At 52.1% G+C, this 20,975-nt stretch overlaps 1 protein-coding gene across 1 annotated transcript in view; it reads left to right on the plus strand.

Moving 5' to 3' along the window:
* The first annotated feature begins 3,501 nt into the window (after positions 1-3,501).
* The window catches only part of TGM3 (transglutaminase 3), an 83,170-nt gene continuing 65,696 nt past the window's right edge, over positions 3,502-20,975 (plus strand). The window contains exon 1 of the mRNA XM_066384228.1: positions 3,502-3,513. The gene's annotated coding sequence lies outside the window, so the exon portion shown is untranslated. The remainder of the gene's footprint in view (positions 3,514-20,975) is intronic.

A 20,975-nucleotide genomic window follows, 5' to 3' on the forward strand; every position in this document is an offset into this window, starting at 1 on the left:
TGGCTGGACAGGGACTTGGGTGCATGAGACCCGCCCCCCCTTCGGGTCCAAGCTTCCCCATGCGCGCAGGAGGGAGGTGGGGAGGTCCAAGTCTAGGCAGGGGTAATTAGAAAAAAAACTTTTTTTTCTTTTACATTAGTTGGAGGCAGACTGAAAGCAGTCTTTTCCCACTTCCCGGCAGTGCGTCTGCGCTGAGACGGCCCACTGTCGGCACCGGAGAAGCAGAAACAGACGAGTGCCCCGGAAGGATTGATACTGCTCACAAAAATTAGGGGACATTTCAAAATGAATATGAAGTGATTTAAAAAAAAAAAAAAAGAAGCATTAGATTTTTAAAAAATTAAACAAGAACATCAGAAGAGCAAACCACAAATCAAAGAAAGTTGTTCAATTATGCAAATGAGATGCAAAACCAACTTTTATTTCATTGGTGAACATGCACTATCCAAGAGGCTGAAAGTACCCGAGTATCTGCACGCTCCCTGATCCCCTAATTTTTGTGAGCAGTGTATTTCAAGGGGCTGCCTGGTTGGGGGGGGGGTCTTAAACTTGTTCGGGCCGTCGCCCTGGCCGGTTGGCTCAGTGGTAGAGCGTCGGCCTGGCGTGCAGAAGTCCCGGGTTCGATTCCCAGCCAGGGCACACAGGAGAAGCGCCCATCTGCTTCTCCACCCCTCCCCCTCTCCTTCCTCTCTATCTCTCTCTTCCCCTCCCGCAGCCGAGGCTCCATTGGAGCAAAGATGGCCCGGGCGCTGGGGATGGCTCCTTGGCCTCCGCCTCAGGCGCTAGAGTGGCTCTGGTCGCAATATGGCGACGCCCAGGATAGGCAGAGCATCGCCCCCTGGTGGGCAGAGCGTCGCCCCCTGGTGGGCGTGCCGGGTGGATCCCGGCGGGCGCATGCGAGAGTCTATCTGACTGTCTCTCCCGGTTTCCAGCTTCAGAAAAATACAAAAAAAAAAGAAAAGAAAAGCTTGTTCGGGCCGTCATAGATTTCCCACTTTCATTTTCCTATCAATGGCCTCAGATCATGTATGATCATGTATGTAGGGGTGTGTGTATGTATATACACTTAAAAATCCATAAATATTGTAATTATGTTATATATACACTGTTATCCATGCCATATATACAACATAGAGAACATAAATATATAACAAATGTAATATATAAATATGTATAATGGGTAGCTATAGAATATACCTTTATACTATAATAATATGTGACTATGTCTATAATCTGTCTTATTGTGCCCACCTGTGACCACTCTCGGCGCAGCCGCGTGTGGCCCGCAGTGCGCACCAGTCAGAGCAGGGCACCACTTTAGAAGCCAGAGGGCCCCGCTGCGGTTTGCCCGCCCAGCAATCGCTGCTGGGAGGAAGATGACCCCAGGCCCGGGAGGGACCGGGAGGGAGCGCAGCGCCTTCCGCGTGTGGGCCGGTTTGCGGTACTGCGGTTCCCAGAGTTTCCACGTCAGCGCTGAGCAAGCAGGAATGTAACGTGCGCAGCCTAGGAGACTGAAATCTGACACCCACTCTGGCTCAAGGCTCCGCAGCAGCGCCCCGCCTGCCCGCGCAGATCCATCCATCCATCCGGGGCCAGGGCACGCTCCCCAAGAACGGATGCTGCTCCCTTCTCCCCCCCACCCCCCTCTGCTTTCTGAATGAAGCCCCCCCACACCCGCAAACCAGTGAACCCCCTGGGCGTTCCGTCACCTGCTCCAGCCTGCCTGTCTCAACCTCCCCTCGGCGCTCCCTGCCTCCCTCTGGCCGTCTGTCCGAGCTCCTGGGGCCTGGCCAGCGAGAACACGCCCCATGCCCTCCCCACCCTGGCATGTTTGCTTGCACCTTTCTTGCCCTGGCCTCTGTTTGTTGAAACTCGATGACTTTCTTTCAAGTCCTGTGAACCGGTTGGGCTTGGGTTCAGCGGTAAGAGAAGTTCTGCTCCACTGGTTGAACCCAGTGGGGATTAGTTTATCCCAGGGAACAAGTGCAGGGCGGGCAGTCTAGGGGCCGGTACTGCCTGGCTCGGTCCTGGATGCCTTCCAGGAACCAGAGTCCTCCCGTCCTCCCCACACCACCTGCCTCAGGTGCAGCTGCGGTGGTCCAAGCATTGCCCCAGGGCCAGGCAGGAAGGAGAGAGAGAGGTCGCAGAGAGAGGCTGCTCTTAGAAGAAGCCTGCTTGTGTCTCACTGAACAGACAGCAGTCGCCTAGCCACATCGAGATGCCGGGGAGTCATGCAAGCTTTGTCCACTTTCTGGCCTCCGAGCGCCAGCTAGCAAGGAGCTGGAATGGGTGTCGATATTTTATTTATTAATTAATTTTTTTTGAGAGGGGCGGGGAGAAGCATCAACTCATTATTCCACTTACTGTGCTATTGATTGCTTCTCACATGTGCCCTGACCCGGGCTCCAACTGGTTTCTCCAGCTCCAACCTACGACCCCGGGGGGCATGAACCAGCGACCTCGGTGCTCCTGGGGCTGACTGACGCTCTATCCACCACGGCGCCACAGGCCAGGGCACCAATTTAACCCGTTTTAAATATTACCTCCTCCCTGAAGCCTTTGCCCAGCCTCGTCTTCAGCTTCCTTTGCTTTTAATCCAACAGGGGAAAGCTTTTTCGAGAGCGCTCACCTTGTGCCTTGTCTCACCGCCTGCTTGTCTCACCGTCCCTGTGGGATGGTGATAAACCTCAGGGTGACGAGCGAGGGTGCGCTTCACATCCTGTCCTCCCCGCCTCTTGCTTCTTTCAGATCTACCCGTGATCCCCGCTGCTCCCCCCACCCCCCGCCGTGTGTCCAACCTCCTTCTCTCCCTCTCCTAACTGGCACGTGACTGGTATCCCAGGAGCGGGTGTCAATTGAAACCGAGCTGTGGCCCTGGCCAGTTGGCTCAGTGGTAGAGCGTTGGCCCGGCGTGCGGGAGTCCCAGGTTCAATTCCCGGCCAGGGCACACAGGAGAGGCGCCCATCTGCTTCTCCACCCCTCCCCCTCTCCTTCCTCTCTGTCTCTCTCTTCCCCTCCCACAGCCGAGGCCCCATTGGAGCAAAGTTGGCCCGGGCTCTGAGGATAGCTCCATGGCCTCTGCCTCAGGCGTTGGAATGGCTCTGGTCGCAACAGAGCATCGCCCCCTGGTGGGCGTGCCGGGTGGATCCCGGTCGGGCGCAGGCGGGAGTCTGTCTGACTGCCTCCCCGTTTCCAACTTCAGAAAAAAAAGAAACCGAGCTAGATTCAGAGGAGGCACAGCAATGCGCTCCTCGGAAAGGCGTTGGATTAAGAGGCCTGACTCTGATCCCTGGTTTTACTGTGTGGTTTTTGTATGAGACACGTGGCCTCCGTGCACCTCCGTTCCCCGACCTGCACCAGGAAGGGACCGGATTAGATGGGCTCCCAGTTTCCCCTCTGGCTTTAAGAACGTGATGCCTGTTATGAAGGGGATTGATGAGCTAGCTGCCTTGGGCACCGTTTGGAGGTAGATAGAGCTCGTTCAGGCCGGGGACAGCTCCTCTCACTCACTCATTGCACAGGGCCCGGGCCCAGGCCCCGCCCAGAAGGTACAGGGCAGAAAGTAAGACTGGGCTAGAGAGCAGGTGTCAGGAAGCTGGGATGCGGGGCCGTCCTCCTGTGAGCCAGCAGGAGCCATGGGAGGTCGTGTTTGAGAAGAGGGAACCCACCAGTCCTCCCCTCGTGAAGCCCTTCTGGATCTCACCTCCAGGACGTAGAGGACAGCTCCCGGGGAGACCTCCCTTAGGTCCGGGGATGGCAGAGACCCACACCGGGTGTCCTATGTCCGCCGGGACGGCAGCATCCATCTCCTATTCGTGTGTGGGCTAGGGAGGCAGGGTGTACGGGTGGAAGACCCAGCTCCGCCCTGGTGTTTCTCTGCACAAGTCCCCTGTCCTCTCCGGGTCTCAGAGACCTTTTATTCCGTAAAAGGTCGACGCCGGTGTAGATCATTACGTTTTAGATCTTGAGAGCTGAAACAAACACCGATTAAAAGCTTACCTAGATTTTTTTTTTTTCCCTTCAAGCAGCAAGCCGTCCTGTTGGCAAGAAACCCCTCACGATTTGTGGAGTCCCCAAAGTATTTCCGACGACTCCTGTGGCCGTCGGGTGAGCACTGGCCTGGGGTGGTCTTCGTGTTTCTTCCCTCTCACCTCACCGACCTTCGGTTTCCTCTGCTTAGGACGACAGCTGTGTTTTTGCGGCTTTTTTTTTTTTTTTTTTTTTAATGCTCACATTTTCTAGCTCCTGCAGTTTGACCCCAAGTATTGACACCTTATGAAAGAGCCCATTGAACGACGCAGGCATCGCCGTGACTCATGATTTCGGGAGAACTGTCCCACCTCCGTACGCGACTTCTTTCTGACCGCCCCTCCTTCTTGCCATTGAAGTTTTATTTGCCCCTTCGCCACCCCGGCGGTGCCTGTCCGGACCACAGACACCCTTTCTCCTGAGGGCGTGATGACGCGTTCGGCCATCCCTCTGCCCTGTCTCCGGGTTTCCAGTGACTCACGGGTGGACGGCGAACACTGAAAAGAAACCTCACAGCTACGTGAGGCTGCTGATCCGACTCGATGCCTCATCGTAGAGGTGGAAGTTGCTGACTTTCGTATTTTATTTTTTGTGGTCTCTGGCGGGGGGGGGAGAAAAGCTTTTGAGGTTGGTTTCACAAGTGACCTGTTATACCAGTTTCAGATTTGGGTAGGTTTGGGGTTTTTTTTCCCTCCCTTTGGCTATGGTTCCCCAAGCCAAAATTTCTGATTGTTCTTCCTCCTGTTTCAACTGATTAATCATCGTGAACAATGACAATGACCCTCAACCATCATTGACAGAGTGCCTGGTAGATGCCAGGCCTGGCCTAGCTGCCCCCCCCATGCATCACCTTTAATCCTCATACCTGTAGAAAGCAGATGTTATCCTCCCCCTACCCCCCACCCCCCGTCTGACAGATGAGTCAGTCTCATGGAAACCAAAGCCCTTTGCTCAAAGTTGCCCGGCTACTTAGAAGCAGAGCTTACATTTCAACCCACGTCTGTCAGATTCCAAGAATTCAGGTTCTTTTTTACCTCCAGGTAAAGAGACAAGTATGCCTTTTCGGGTGTTAGGGGTTTGGGACAATTTTGATACGTAAAAGGAAAAAAAGGAAGAAAAAAAAAAAACACCAGGGGAAAAGCCATTGGTGATGTTAGAAAGCACAAAATTCTTACTTGGAACTGCAGTAAGAAGGAACGGTGAAGTCAGATCCTGCTTCTGAGGGGAAACCACAGGTCCGCACAGGTCACGGGCAGGAACACGTCCACGCGACTCTGTGGGAGTCTTCAGACCTCTCCGACCCCCGGTTCTTAGCGACAATTGGGAGCATCGAAGCACCTGGAAGCTACGGCTCTTCAGTTCCCTTGGAAAATGAACTCATCTCCTCAAACATTTCCTTAAATGAATAGAAAGTGGAGGAAGCATGATTATAATTACCTTTAATTATAATTTTAGATCTATAAAACGCTTTGCCAACGTTCACAAAATTAACTTATATCCATTATCTCATTTAATCCTCCTGACACCACCATCCCCACCCCCCCTCCCACCAAGAGGCTGGCCTTGTCCTAACTGGAAGCTTTAGCTGACAGCAGGGAATTCTTTGAACGCCTACTATGTGTGGGGTGATTCGGACCTGGGTGAGAGGCAGAGGTGACTTAAAATGGGGATGACACGCAATCTTTTACCTCATTTTTATGTTTATTATGTTCCCCCCAATGAATTTATCGTGAGGAAAAGATACTCTTCCCTACCCAAAGAAAGACAAGGAAAAAAGAATTCAGACCAAGCTCCTTTAAGGAAATCAAGTCTAGCGGAAGAGACAGATGTGCCAGGTGGACCGGTATACATGGTAACTCATGGCAAGTTTTATCAAAGAAGTACAAACAGCAGGACAACTCATTCTGACCGCAGGTGCAGGAAGCCTTTCCGTGCTTTGTGAATCAGGGACAACAATAACCCTTGTCTCACAGAATGGGGCTGCGAAGTTCAACGCAGTGGACTCGAAGTTCCCCAGTCCTGTGCCTCCTATAAAAGGATCGGTGTCGTTTCTGCTCACGGTCCCCAGCAGAGTTGGGAGTGTGGGTCGTGTCGTCCCCCGGGGCAGCTGTGCTGTGCCGGTGGTCATCTCAGGACTGTTCCCCAAACAGCTCTGTGAGCCCTTGAACTCAGGCTGCGTGCATGCGACAGCCCCGGAAGCCACCACGTTCAGACCGAGGACTCCATACTGGTTCCTGCCCTCAGTTCCTTTCTACTCCCTGTTAGGTTCAAGGAAGTGTGCTAACTCTTAGAAAAACAGGCTATGAGTCAGAGACCCTTATCAGAAGTTTATGTTTGAAATTCTCCACTGAGCAATACCCCCCCCCCGTTGCTATGCTGCGCGTGACCTCCCTAGCGAATAGCTAACTGCCGCATCTGCTTCTGTATAATACCTGCTCAGCCTAGATAGCCACCCTATAAAAAGGAGCCATTTTAGAAGCTCAGGGCTGCAGTACTCCCTTGCGTGGGTTGCCTGCAGTCCCTGCGCAGGTTTGCAATAAAACTTATAAAATTCACTTTGGGTTTGCTGTGGTCTGTCTCCTGGGATGTAACACTCCCCGTCTCCCCGACCTTCTCGTACTGCGCTGCCTTCTTCCTTCCCATTGGTCTCGTTCATCCTTCCTGACCTTTCCCCCCGTCCTGTGGCGCTGTCCCCAGGGCCACCTCCGGGTCCAGCGGCTTGTTTCAGAAGGAACTCAGCCTGTGGTTCTACGCACGGCTATGGTTTTTATAGCGAAAGGAGAGAACACAAGGTCGGCCAAGGAGAAGGCGCAGGGGGCACAGTCAGAGGGCGCCCGGCACGGGCTTACGGGAGAGTGTTCGCTGCACCTCGCCTGACAGTGTCACACCGGGCATGCTTAAGTCCTCCAGGGACAAACCGTGACGACACCTGTGAAATGTTGTCCGCCGGGGAGGCTCACGCAAGCCTCGGGGCCCGGTGTTTTATACTGAGGGTCAGTCACATCGGAGCCCTCTGCCTGTGTGTGTGTTAATGTGCCGCTGAGTCGGGCTCCCGCTGACCCCAGGAACGAGGGACGTCCGCAGCGACCTGTCCTCGACGGCCCTTCTCAGCCGCTGTGGACGCCTGCCTGCCCACCGCTCTCCTCCGCCGCCGGGACTCCCACCGCTCTCCACCCCGGGAACTCCCACCGCAGACCCCGGTTCCTTCTGATTAATTCAGTCCCGTCCTCAGGTTCAGAGGGACAGCCTGAGGCTGTCAGTCACCAATGGTGGGGCTTGTCCAGGATGCCCGTTCAGTGTAGAGGCGTGGGGGGGGGGCGTGCGTGTGGGACATGCAGGAGCCAGGCCGCCCCTCCCCCCCACCGCTGTCCTGCGGGTCCGAGCTCTCGGCTGTGATCACAGGCTGGGCAGTGGATCGGAAGCTGGAAGCTTCCAGCATCTTCAGGAAGAGGGGGAAGCCGCCAAGGACAATTCTGAAAAACAGTGTGAGCACCTCCCCTCCCCCCACCTGCCTAGGGGCTGGGGGTTTGGTTCTTTCAAACTCCGTGCCTCCAGCGTTGCCATCGTAACTTCACCTTTTAAAACCACCCCCTGCCCTCATCCAAACCTTTCTCTTAAAGCAGGGGTCGGGAACCTTTGTGGCTGAGAGAGCCATGAAGGCCACATATTTTAAAATGTAATTCCGTGAGAGCCATACAATATGTTTAACACTAAATACAAGTAAATGTGTGCATTTTATGTAAGACCAACACTTTTAAAGTACAGTAAGTCTCTGAATTCTTTTTAATAACGTTGTTATGCTGTTGCTAACCAATGATGAATAAAGTACTTCTTACCATTAATGCGACTTCTGGTGCTGCATGGTTTTGCTGATGGCTTTGTAGTCGGGTTGATACGTGGTGAGGTTAAGCTTCATGCAGGCGTTGAGACTTCCATCCGTTAAATGTGATCGTAGGTTGGTCTTAACGTTCTTTAGATGTGAGAAAGACTGCTCACGTGCATACGTAGAGCCAAACATTGTCAGTACAGCGATACTCACACGCTGCAGTGTGTGGTATGTGACGGGAAGTGCATTCCAAGTTTTGACAATCAGCTGGTCCACAGGTTGAAGTTTTTTCATTTCTCCCCACTTGTGTTTGCTCACCAACTCTGCTTGCTGTTGTGCAAGTCTTTCCAAATCTTCATTCAGTGACTTGAACTTATTCACCCACATGTCTGAGGCCTTCAGGTCAGCAGCTTGTAGCTCAAAATCTCTGACAGAGACACCGGGGATGTAACTCAGGTTAGTGCTGTCCACTGCACACTCGTGTGGATGGGTGATGAACTTAAAAAGACGAGTGTGCTCACAAAATTCTCCAAAGTGCGCTTTGAATGACTGCAGGAGATTAGATGTGAAGCCCACTAGCTGCTGGAGATCAAGATGTTGAGCAGGGTCACTTGCTGTGTGTGCATCTTTAAACTCTCCCAGTTTTTCAAAGTGTAGTAAACGACCTGTTTCAATGTCAGAGATGAAGAGTTCCAGCTTGTTTTCAAATGCAAACACTGCTTGTTGAAGGGATAAGACTGTATTTCCAATGCCTTGCATTTTCACATTGAGCTGGTTCAGATGTTCAGTCATGTCCACGAGATAGTAGAACTTCAGGAGCCACTCAGTGTTAGCTAACTCAGGATGCTCAACGTTTTTCATTTCAAGAAAAGTCTGGATTTCGTTCAGACAAGCCACGAAACAGCTGAGCACCTTCCCTCTTGACAACCAATGCACATTGCTGTGCAGAAGCAGACCAGGATAATTATTCCCAACTTCATCCAGCAGTGTTTTAAACTGACAATCATTTAAAGCTCGGGCAACAATAAAGTTGACCACCCGAATGACCAGCGACATCACCTCACCAAGCTGCTCGCCACACATCTGAGCACAAAGCACCTCCTGATGTAGGATGCAGTGAAAACTTAGGATGGGTCTCTTTTCATGTTCACAAACAAGCGCTACGAATTCTTTGTTTTTCCCCACCATGCACGGAGCACCATCAGTACACACCGAAATAAGTTTATCCATCGGTAGATTTTTTCTTTAGTGAACTCAGTGAAAGACTTGAATAAACCCTCCCCTCTTGTTGTCTCTCTCATAGGCAAAACAGCAAGACTTTCCTCACATAGTGTGTCACCGACAGCATACCTTGCAATCATGCTGAACTGGGATAAATGGCTTACGTCTGTTGACTCATCCAAAGCGAGAGAAAAGAATGGTGCTGCATTTATGTCCTTCACTTGTGTTGCCTCAACTTGATTTGCCATCATGATTGTATGATCATTCACAGTTCTTGCTGACAGAGGCATGTCTTTAATTCATTTGATTACTTCGTCTTTATTCGAAAAGTCGTAAAGAAGTTCATTGGCAATATCAAGCATGGGTGTTTTGGCATACTCCCCATCTGTGAATGGCTTTCTGTTTCTCACAATTGCTAAAACACCAGCAAAGCTAGCAGAATTCCAGTCACCTTGTTGGGTCCAAACACAGAGTTGCTGCTGACTAGCTTGCACTCTGCACAGTAGCTCTTGACATGCTTTCTTCCTGCTGTTCCCCACTGGATATTTCAATGCAAATGTAGTATGGCGTGTGTCAAAGTGCCGCTTTATATTTGACTGTTTCATCGATGCAATTTTATCATTGCATATTAGACACACTGCAGAACCTGCTCTCTCCACAAAGGCAAATTCCTCTGTCCATTCCTGCTGAAAAGTACGATACTCCTCATCTTTTTTTCTTTTAGCCATCTTTTTTGTCAAAAGGATTTCTGCAATTAGCCAGCTGACTACTTGATTAAAAGGAGGGAAGTTTACTTCCTGACCTCACAACGACTCATGTACCTTACGCATTATCCAATAAAAATTTGGTGTTGTCCCGGAGGACAGCTGTGATTGGCTCCAGCCACCTGCAACCATGAACATGAGCAGTAGGAAATGAATGGATTGTAATACATGAGAACGTTTTATACTTTTAACGTTATTATTATTTTTATTAAAGATTTGTCTGTGAGCCAGATGCAGCCATCAAAAGAGCCACATCTGGCTCACGAGCCAGAGGTTCCCGACCCCCGTCCTAAAGGGTCGTGTGTAAATGCCTTCTCACAGTAAAACAGGCTTGTCCAACTGAACCAAAGATAATCATCTTTAGGAATTGGTAGGGAGGGAAATCTTGAATTTTCAATAACTTTCAACATGAGTTTACATAATGCCCCCACCACCACTACCATCCCTTTCATCTTATCCTTTACCCAGCAAGTGGCCTTTACTAGGGTGGGCCGTGTCTAATCAGCAAACTGCCCCACAAGGTGTGTGCATCAGGAGAGGGGAGGGGAGCGGGGCCATCCATGAACCCATGACACCTTCTCCTTGTTGCAAACTGTAACCCATGTCTTATCCTTGTCGCAAACTGTAGCCCAGGGGTCGGGAAACTTTTTGGCTGAGAGAGCCATGAACGACACATATTTTAAAATGTAATTCCATGAGAGCCATACAACGACCCATGTACGTTACTCATTATCCAATAAAAAATTGGTGTTGTCCCGGAGGACAGCTGTGATTGGCTCCAGCCACCCGCAACCATGAACATGAGCGGTAGGAAACGAATGGATTGTAATACATGAGAATGTTTCATATTTTTAACATTATTTTTTAATTAAAGATTTGTCTGTGAGCCAGAGGCAGCCATCAAAAGAGCCACATCTGGCTCACGAGCCATAGGTTTCCAACCCCTGCTGTAGCCAACGATTCCTCCTTGTTGCAAACTATAGCCAACCCCGGGCACTAAGTACAACAAGCAAAGCAGTGAGGCGTCTCTGTGGGAGGGGCTAACGGGGGGGGGTCAGAGTCAGGTGTGTCAGGAGAGGAAGAAGAGGTCACAGGCCCTGTGATGTGGCCGCCCCAGGACTGGCAGCTACCAGTAGAGATCTCAGGTTACAATGCAGTCTGACTACATCACGAGTATGGAGCCTATCAGCTTGGTTTTAGATGGTCCCATCAGACGCCAGGCCCTTTCCTATGGACATCTGGATGTGACCCAGACAGCCCAGCCAGACTCCATGATGGCAGTGTCACCGAGTTGAGGTCCTGCCCTTTGGGTCCGGGCTGGCTTTTGGTTCCGCACGACTCCAGCTGAGGCTGACCTGGCCTGTAGCGGGTACGCTCTCGGGAGTCCGCCCACAGTCAGGCCCAGGCGATTAGGAGCCAGGAATTCAGGACTCCAGGAAAGTCCAAAGGCATTTCTTTGGCAGCAGGAAAAGCACGCAGGCCCTTGAGGCGCCAAGCGGCTGGGCTCCACGCCAGGGTGACAAGCAAGGCTTTCCTAAGCCCCTTCCAGGGCTAGTGGACTCGCTCAAAAATACGCACGGCGGGCAAGAAAGCCACCCGCCTGGGAGGGTCCACGTGTACAGGGTCCGACGTGACGGGCAGGAGTTCACACGCGGCCAGAACCCCCTGCTCCACACCCCGAAGTGTGTCTTCCGCTGGTGAGTGCCTCTCTCTTCATAGCAACTGCCTTTCCCCGGAGGCTCCAATAGGCAGAGTCATAGTAAAAATCATCAGGATGGAAACGTATCCTGTTTTTATACTTAAAGAGTTAGAGTGGCAAAGAAGAAAAAGAAAAGAAAAGCCAGGAAGTTGCGTCCTACTAATAATTTTATTTTTTATTTTTTTGCAGTTTACCTAATGAGGATGGTCCCTCTAGCACCGTGACGGCGAACCTATGACACGTGTGTGAGCACTGACACGTGCAGCCATTTTCAATGACACGTGGCCACATGCTGAGAAAGACGTTTCATCCTCGGCTCCTGCACAGCCAGATGCAGGAGCCGAGGATAAACATTTGCTGTAGTGCAGACACTCTGTGCCGGAGGTCTGTAGGCCAAAACATCAGAACTCTGCCCTGGCCGGTTGGCTCAGCGGTAGAGCGTCGGCCTGGTGTGTGGGGGACCCGGGTTCGATTTCCGGCCAGGGCACATAGGAGAAGCGCCCATCTGCTTCTCCACCCCTCCCCCTCTCCTTCCTCTCTGTCTCTCTCTTCCCCTCCCGCAGCCGAGGCTCCATTGGAGCAAAGATGGCCCGGGCGCTGGGGATGGCTCCTTGGCCTCTGCCCCAGGTGCTAGAGTGGCTCTGGTCACGGCAGAGCGTAGCCCCTGGTGGGCAGAGCGTAGCCCCTGGTGGGCGTGCTGGGTGGATCCCAGTCGGGCGCATGCGGGAGTCTGTCTGACTGTCTCTCCCCGTTTCCAGCTTCAGAAAAGTACCAAAAAAAAGAAAGAAAAAAAAATCAACAGAACTCGGGCACAGAGCGTCTAGTTCTGGGACTTCCGGTTAGGCCGTTAGGGGACCCCTGACCTCACTTCCGGCCGCGGAGCAGGGAGCAGCGGATTGCCCCGGGGGATGCATCTCTGGGGGCCCTGTGATCGCCATTACCAGCAACCACATAACCACAGCAACCATCACCCAATCTACTGCTCTGGGGTGTGTGGATTTCTAACTGACCATCATTACTGAGATAAGTGAGGGGGAGGCTGGGAGAGGCGAGGGCCTGTGCTATGGGTGCCGTTTCCCACCATTAGAAATAGCGGCAGCCATCTTCATTTACATAAGATGCAACTGGCAGAATTTCAAGACAGCATCTGGGCTCAGGTGTTTGTCGACTTGAGGTCAAAGCTTGAGAACCTGGAAAGGTGCCGCTTGGAGAATCAAGAGGAGTGCCACTAGGAACAGGAAATTTGGAGTGCCTGGAACCGATTACCAGACACTTTTAGCACCCTGAAAAATAGAGCAATGGCTTTACTCACAATTTTTCTCTCTACGTACTTTTGTGAGACCTTATTGTCAGCCTTAAATAGTATCAAAACCAAAAAAAAAGAAACAGATTGACAGATGAAGTTAGTAGCGCTTGCTTGGGCTTGAAGTTACAAAATACCAACCTTCAACTGAAGATTTAGCCAATGAAATTCAGCAACAAAAAAGTCACTAACAGGCAGGTTAGTTAAAGAATTCCCCCTCCCACTCACTTATCTTCGTTTACCACACCCCAAACAAGTTAAATAATATCAAGACCAACAAAAGAAACCGACTGACAGATGAACAAAGCAGTCACTAAGCAGGAAAGTTAAATTATTAGTTTTGGGTTTATTAAATACAGTTATATATTATAATGATACATTTTTGTTATTTAAACTATAAATATCACAAAATTATGGGGTTTTTTCCTCGAAGTGGCACACCATCCGAGTTATGCTCGGTTTTTGGGCGAATTTTGAGACACCGAGCTCAAAAGATTGCCCCATCACTGCTCTAGTCTCTACAAAATGGCAAAGTCATCCCAATGCCACAGCCACAAAAAGTCTTTTAAAAGCTCTCCTCTCCCCCTCGTGTTTTCTCGCTGCAGATGGATTCAAATACCCAAGCAGCACATTCAGGATTTACAGTTAACATGAGAGCGGCCGGCAGGGAGCTCGAGGCTCGGCCAGGCCAGGGGGTGACGAGGGTCCGGAGAAGTGGCCGCACTGTCCCCGGCTCGGAAGGTGCCACAGCAGCAGGAAGACACACAGCAGACTCAGAGAAGGGAAGGGCGCTGGGAGCAAAGTCTGGAGGAAACGGGGTGCGAGCCTCTGAGCCTTCTCCCGGGGGTGGGGGACCAGGCAGGACACGTGATCAGCTCCTCCAACAGGTGTGAGGTGTCACCCACCGGGGAAGCCCAAGGGTTTATGTACACTGACGGCTGGTCGCCCGGGCATCTTCCGCCTAGCATGCACCGAGATTCCCGGCGCCCAGCGGGAAAGCATAAATCACATGGCTTGTGCAAAGAGTTTGAGCACAGGGAGACATTGTTTTCATTTAGGGAGTGGTGGGGACCCTCCCCCCAAAAAATCTAGGCTCCCAGCCCTCGGCCAGGGACTGACTCTGCAGACAGGTTGTCCCTGAGGGTAGCAACGTCAGACCCGCCCTGTCAGCTCCTTTCTACGCCCCTACCTCGAAAGGAAGGAAGGAAGGGGAACAGGAAAGCAAAGTGGACCAAGGAGGAAAAGAATGAGGCAGAAGAGGAGAAGAAGAAAACTTGAAGTCTCAGGAATAAAAAAAATAAAAAAAACACATGGTGGAGAAAACAAATGGTTACATCCTAACGTCATGATACATAAAAATAAATGTATCCAGTCACAGAATGCCCTGACCTTGTCCGTGGAGGGGGTCATTCAAGACCCAGACTCTGGATATAGTACAGCCCCATCGACTTATTTAGTGAGTCCTTATTTAATGGAATGTTTTAAAGTAAGCTCAGCTCTTCATTCACAGAGAACCCAATCGAGTCGCCAAAGTAAGCGTCCCGGGAGCGGGTGAGACGGGTGGGGGGATCCTCACCCCGCTCCCTCTGATCCCTGGGGTTTCTGCAAAGAGCCAGCAAAACCCACCGATTAGGGACGATCTTATTTTTCGGGTGATGAAAGCAAGACCCGGCGAAGGTCTTGCCATCTTAGAAACCGAACCGGCTGGTCGGGAGTCCCAGCTCGTTTTGGGGACACGCTACTATTTTCAGGAAATTCCCCCCAAGTGCCTCGTGAAGGCAGAGGGGTTAACAGCCAACGTGTCCTAGCCGTTGTCCTCAGAGAACCCCACTCGTTTTCTCAAAACAGATGAAACAAATAAATTAACAGGAGGGTCTGGCTTTGGGGAACTTCTCCAAAACTGTGCCACGCCGTGGCGTCTCGGCAGGGACCGTCAGCCGGTTCTCTGGGGTCCGGGGAGGGCACCCCGTCCTCCTCTGAGCCTCACCTTCTGCTCGGAGTCGACCCTCTCCCTCTGTGTGGGGGCGGTGCCCGTGCTCAGTTCCCGTCGGAGGCTGGGGCCGCAGCTCACTCCCGTCCTTCCTCCAGCCGAGCCGTGCCCAGCCCAGCCGGAGTGCCCTGCAGGCCCGGCTGATGCTCACGGGGTCATTACCGAGTGGGGCTGGGGTTCGCCAAAACCCGCTCTGTTCCTTGGCGAGGAGAGGTTGGAGTCTTAGCCAGCGCCGAAAAGGTGCCTTGGAAAACCTCTCTTCGGCTTCCTCCTTCATTTCACAGCCAGGACGCGTTCGTAAAATTGATGAAGAAGAAGGGGAGAAAAAAACGCGGGCTCGTTATCTTCTCGTTAGACGTGTTTCGTCTGTATTTTTTTTGTTGTATCTCTGGTCTCCTGGTAACCGGAGATTGATTCTACTCTTGCTGCAAAACGTATCCTTTGACAAAGGCATTTTGTTTCGGCTTTACCCTGCGTGATGTTAAAAATATCCGTGATGAGCCTTTAGAGGCCAGTTAGTGAGAGCAGGACATTAGATTTAGAGCAGGCCTTCGAAGCCATGGAGCCCGTTTTCCTGCCTGGGTCCCCTCTCGGGCGCCTCGCTGGCCAGCCACCTTGCTGTTCGCTCTGTCCGCTCTGGACAGGGAACTGACTGGCTCTGAGTCCGGCGTGTTCTTGCGCTTGGTCAACTCTAGGTTTGGGAGAAATCTTCCTTCTTCCCAGGCCACTGCTCTCTGGGTCTTGGCTCATGTCCTCTGGGGCTCCGTGAGGCGTTACACCTCATTTGGCCCAAAAATCCTTTTTGGGTTTAGAGCAGGGGTCCCCAAACTTTTTACACAGGGGGCCAGTTCACTGTCCCTCAGACCGTTGGAGGGCCGGACTATAAAAAAAAAAACTATGAACAAATCCCTATGCACACTGCACATATCTTATTTTAAAGTAAAAACAAACAAACAAACAAACAAAAAAAACAGGAACAAATACAATATTTAAAATAAAGAACAAGTAAATTTAAATCAACAAACTGACCAGTATTTCAATGGGAACTATGGGCCTGCTTTTTTGGCTAATGAGATGGTCAATGTCTGGTTCCATATTTGTCACTGCTAGCCGTAACAAGTGACATGACGCGCTTCTGGAGCCGTGACGTGTGCGTCCCTTGTCACCAGAAGTAGTACTGTACGCCACCACATGAAAGAGGTGCCCCTTCCAGAAGTGTGACGGGGGGCCAGATAAATGGCCTCAGGGGCCAAGTTTGGGGACCCCTGGTTTAGGGTCTGCACCTTTCAGCCGGTCGATTTCATTTGAACACGGGACACTTGGGACGGACCCTGCGCATTGTGCCAAGGTCAGACAGAGCGGGATGAGGGGGCAAAATACAGTGTGAATCACTCAGTTCAGCCGACTTGTAGCCCACCAGACACGGTCGTGTCTAAAGGTTAACTCGTTGAAAAGAGGATAGCCCACGACTGCATTTATATGAATTCCAGAAGGGCCAAAAGTGTAGCGACCTTTCAAAGACAGACCACGGTGGCCACGCGCAGGAAGGCAGGATTAGCTGTGGACAGCAAAGGGGACTTGGGGGAATCATGAAAATACTAGTCTAGATCATCATTGCGGTGACAGATATACCATTATCTATTTTTCAAAAGACATCACATTCTGTGCTTCAGATTGAGGGCTTTTACTGCGTGTAAATCATACGAGTTACCTCCAAATACACAGGGAGAAAGCCAGCGTGTCCCCTTCTGAGTCCTCCTTCCGTACCTGTCTGTCTTTTCTCTTGCCTGGAATGGAACAATAGAGTCGAGGCAGGTTCTGACCTGCTTTTTTTTTTTTTTTTTTAATGTTCATTTTATTGAAGAACAACATATATCCTAAAAAGCGTATAATCATTGGTGTTCAGCTCAGTGAATTTTTACCAAGTGAGGACGTCCGTGTAACCACCCCCTAGATCCAGAAGGAAAAAAAAAAAATTAGCAGAATCCCAAAAGCCCCCCTGTGCCCCCTTCCGCTCGTTAATCCGTCTCCCCGAGGATAACATCACTGTCGTCACCCCCAACAACAAATCGCCTGTTCCTGAACTTCCGAGGAATGGACTCGTCCCTCCGGACTCTTTTTTTTTTTTTTTTTTACAGGGACAGAGAGAGAGTCAGATAGATAGGGACAGACAGACAGGAATGGAGAGAGATGAGAAGCATCAATTATCAGTTTTTTTTTGCGACACCTTAGTTGTTCATTGATTGCTTTCTCATACGTGCCTTGACCGGGGGCCTCAGCAGCCCGAGTAACTCCTTGCTGGAGCCAGCGACCTTGGATCCAAGCTAGTGAGCTTTTTGCTCAAGCCAGATGAGCCTGTGCTCAAGCTGGTGACCTCGGGGTCTCGAACCTGGGTCCTTCCGTATCCCAGTCCGATGCTCTATCCACTACGCCACCGCCTGGTCAGGTTCCTCCGGACTCTTTGGTTGTCTGTTTTGTGCTGTGATTGTTGACGGCGCTGACGCCGTCGTTGAGCGTGGCCCCCGACGCCGTGCTCAGTCTTGTTTATTTCTAGTGTCCTGTAGTATTCTCGTTGCATCAATAGTGAACAATGTGCTCATCCAGTCTGATGCTGATGTAAATCTGGGCTGTCTCTCGTCTCTGGGCTGTAAACCTTCGAGTGCGAAGCTCTTGGTGAGCAGATGCCTGTCGCTCCGTTGGGCATCCATCTGCGAGCGGAATCGCTGAGTCGCTGGGGACGTGCGTGTCCACCTGACCGGACGCCGCCCGGCACCTTTCCAAGCCGTGTCTCTGTTTTGTACGCCCACAAGCACCTTGTGAGAGTTTGGGGCTTCTGCCCATCCTGGTTAACATTTCCTATCGTCTATCTTCTTTTTTCCTTTTCTTTTCTTTTTAGCCATGCTAGTGAAAAGGAGTGTTACCACATTGTGGGTTTTAGTTTTCATTTCCTGCTGACTAAGGGAAGTGAGCACCTTCCTATGGGCTTCTTTGCCATTTGGACACACCCTCTTTTATGAAGGCTTTTGTTTGAATAATGTTTTCTGTTTTCTCTGTTGGGCTGTCTGCCTCTTTTTCTTTCTTTCTGCTTTGAAAATAGTCATTTTCCCCAAAAATGATCATTTTTGTAACTAACTTTTCCCAGGTACTACAGATCGACAGCTTTTTAAAATTCTTTCTTCCCTTCTTTTACGAGAAAGCAAATTGTGTTGTGACCCTCCGGAGATGATGAAATGTGAATCCTGGAAGGAACCTAACACCCTCGTGATAGATTCTATTTAGCATACTTTTGTGAGTCAGGTACTGTGTCCTCGGCCCCCTGCTGGGTTTCTGCCTCTCCGTGGGGACAGAAGGTCGAGAAAGAGGCACTGGGCTCATCGCTGAATTGGATTGTACAAATCAAGAGGAGTCAACTGATGCCCAGAGAGGTACAGCGGCTGTCAAAGGTCACACAGCACAGCAGTCTTTTCACTGAAGAATCCCAAATAGCAGCCGACACTAGGAACAGGATTTACTGGAACCCAAAGAGTTTTTCCCAAGTCCGGCTAACCCACCCTTTCCTCAACAGACCGATGAGAAAGCCTTTGTTCATCGACATTCAACCCCTCCGTCAGGGTCTGGCTCAGACGGGGTCTCTTTTGTGAATCCTTTCCGCTCTTCGCAGCAGGAGGACTCCATCTTTCCCCATCCTCTCTGTCCTGAGCTGGGTTGTAGCACTCACCCAGTTCTCTCCTGGGCTGTTTACAGACCTGCCCTGTTTCCTGTGCGAGGTGGGAAGCTCCCGGGAAGGCAGGCTTGGCTTGTTTCTCTCTCGTTGGGGATGGTGGGAAGGAGGCTAACAGAAATCAGTTGCTCAATACAAGTTTAAGGAGAAAGCCAGCAGCTCAGGGGACCGCGTCCCATGAAGCAATGAGCAGGCGTGTTCGTACGGGGTTGATAGGTACCTTTTTTTTTCTTGGGGTGGCGACTCCTTCATGTTTGTAAGGGATTAACAGGTATCTTCTTCTTGGACGAGTGCCTCTTGCACTTTCCAGAACGGAACCGTGGGGGCTCGGAGCCGTCACGGACTGAGGAGGAATGGACTCTCCTGGGTAGGATTCCCCCGGGGAGGGTGGTGGGTGGCCCTGCCGGTCCCTGCCAGGCCGGGGTCGCCGGCTAACCTCTCTCCTGCTCCCCACACCAGCTTGGGGTCCAGTGTAGACTCCAGAGCTGCTGTGAGGGCCGGTCTGTGGAGGAGAGGTTTTGAACTCTGAGGTTACACGAAGGCAGGTGAGCAAAGGTTCCCTGGGAGAGGGATGGCTAAAGCCCCTCTCCTGCCCACCTCTTCCTGCTGACATTCCCCTTCCCCACTCCAGGCACCCAGGTTCCTGGTCAGTCGGCCGGCCGGTCAGCAGCCACAGGGGCAGGAGAGTCGCTGCAAGGGTGTGTGGGAGCATCCTTCTTCAGCCGCCCTTGTCATCGCTGCTGCCCTGCCCGCGTGGGGCTGAGGCACAGGGCGTGGAGCAGACTCGCCCTGTCCTCACGCACGCACGCACGCACGCAGGGCTCAGCCTTGGCTCAGAGACGCACTGGAATCCCCAGGGCTGCCAGGTGCCAACGTCCGGGGGCTGTGCCTTCTATGCCCATGAAGGGGGTGGGCCTGACCCTGACCTTTGAAGGAATTTCTTTGGAACTTGAGAAAATAGAACCTTTTTTAACCGCCTGATACGTGGTCCCCGCAACAGAGGCAGAGGGGCCGGGGAGGCGCTGGGCGGGGCCATGGTCCTTCCGGATTCTCGATTCGTAGGGGAGAGGAAGTGAGCCGGAACGGTGCGGGGCGCACAGACTCCTAGAAGTTGGGGTTGGTTTTTTTGGGGTTTTTGTGGTTATTTGTTTTAAGTGATGATGGCCATATGGTCAAATTAAAGAAAAGGAACCAGAGAACCGGAGAAGCTAAATAACTGGTTAGAGGCAAAACTTGGTTGGACTGGGACCCAGAACATGAGATGTAGAAATTGTAAGGGGAGGAGGGGACACCTGATGAGGGGTCACCGTTGAGCGTCGGACGCGGCGCAGGTCTGTGCGTGCGTCTCAGTGTGACCAACCTGTTCAGTCGCCGTCACACGACATGACAGATCCATCCACCTGTCGGGAAAAAACCAGTGAGAATAACGAAGTGCCTCACCCGATGGTCCCCACAGCCCTTGTCACTGGGGATACGACGGAGATGGGGATGGGGATGGTCCCCACCTATGGCCCCTGCGGAGGACATGCGGAGGACAGTCAGGCAAAGGGGTAGTTACAACGCATGCTGTGGCTGTGGGAACACTTGGGTGGGTCCTGACTCAAACTTGGGGAAGTCAGGGAGGGCTTTCTGGAGGAGGTGGAGGGACCGGGGGGGGGTGGCCAGGCATGGGGTGTAAGGATGGCGGTGGATGGGTCGGGAAGGTGAGAAATAAGGCCGGAGGCATAAGCAAGAGATCAGAACCTGGCAGGCGAAGTAAGACGTTTGGATTTATCCCAAGATAGGTGGGAAGGTGATAAGTGGTCGGATGACCGTTTCAGATGCCTGATGTCCCTGTTCTAAAGCAGGGGAGGGACTAGAATCGGGGCGACCCGCTAGGGGACCGTGGCAGTAAGCCATGCAGCAGAGAGACTAGGTAGTGTCGGGGGGCAGGAGAGCAAAGGGTGAACGAAGGCAGTTGATGTAGGGGTCCCCGGGACTCGGGGGCTGACGGGCGTGAGGACGGGGAGTCAGGGGAAACCAGCCGGGCGCTCACGGGTCATCTCCGGCAACGTGGTCGCGTCCCCCCTGCCAGCGCCTCCTCTGTTGCCCCAACGAGAGAACTGCAGCTCGTGGAAGTGACTCCTCCGAGGTCAGCCGGCTCCCGAATGGGACGGCCGGGCTTCCGACCCGTTCCTGTCTGACACCTTCCGAATTCCAGGGACTGCAGAGTCTTCCCGTTCACGGCCGTTCACAGCCAGACAGCAGCCGCCGCGAGTGCGGGCCGAAGCCCACGGGGGAGGGGTGGGCTTCCGCGCTGGTTCCTGGAGACGCACTCCGAGCCTGGGCCGTTCATCTGAGAGCCGCGCTAAGAACTTCCCCCACCCGGCCCCCCGGGGTGGAGAGCTGCACGCTGTCTCCAAAGGCAGCCGGGCTTCCAGGG

This window comes from Saccopteryx leptura, chromosome 5, assembly GCF_036850995.1.
Source record: "Saccopteryx leptura isolate mSacLep1 chromosome 5, mSacLep1_pri_phased_curated, whole genome shotgun sequence".
Lineage (NCBI taxonomy): Eukaryota > Metazoa > Chordata > Mammalia > Chiroptera > Emballonuridae > Saccopteryx > Saccopteryx leptura.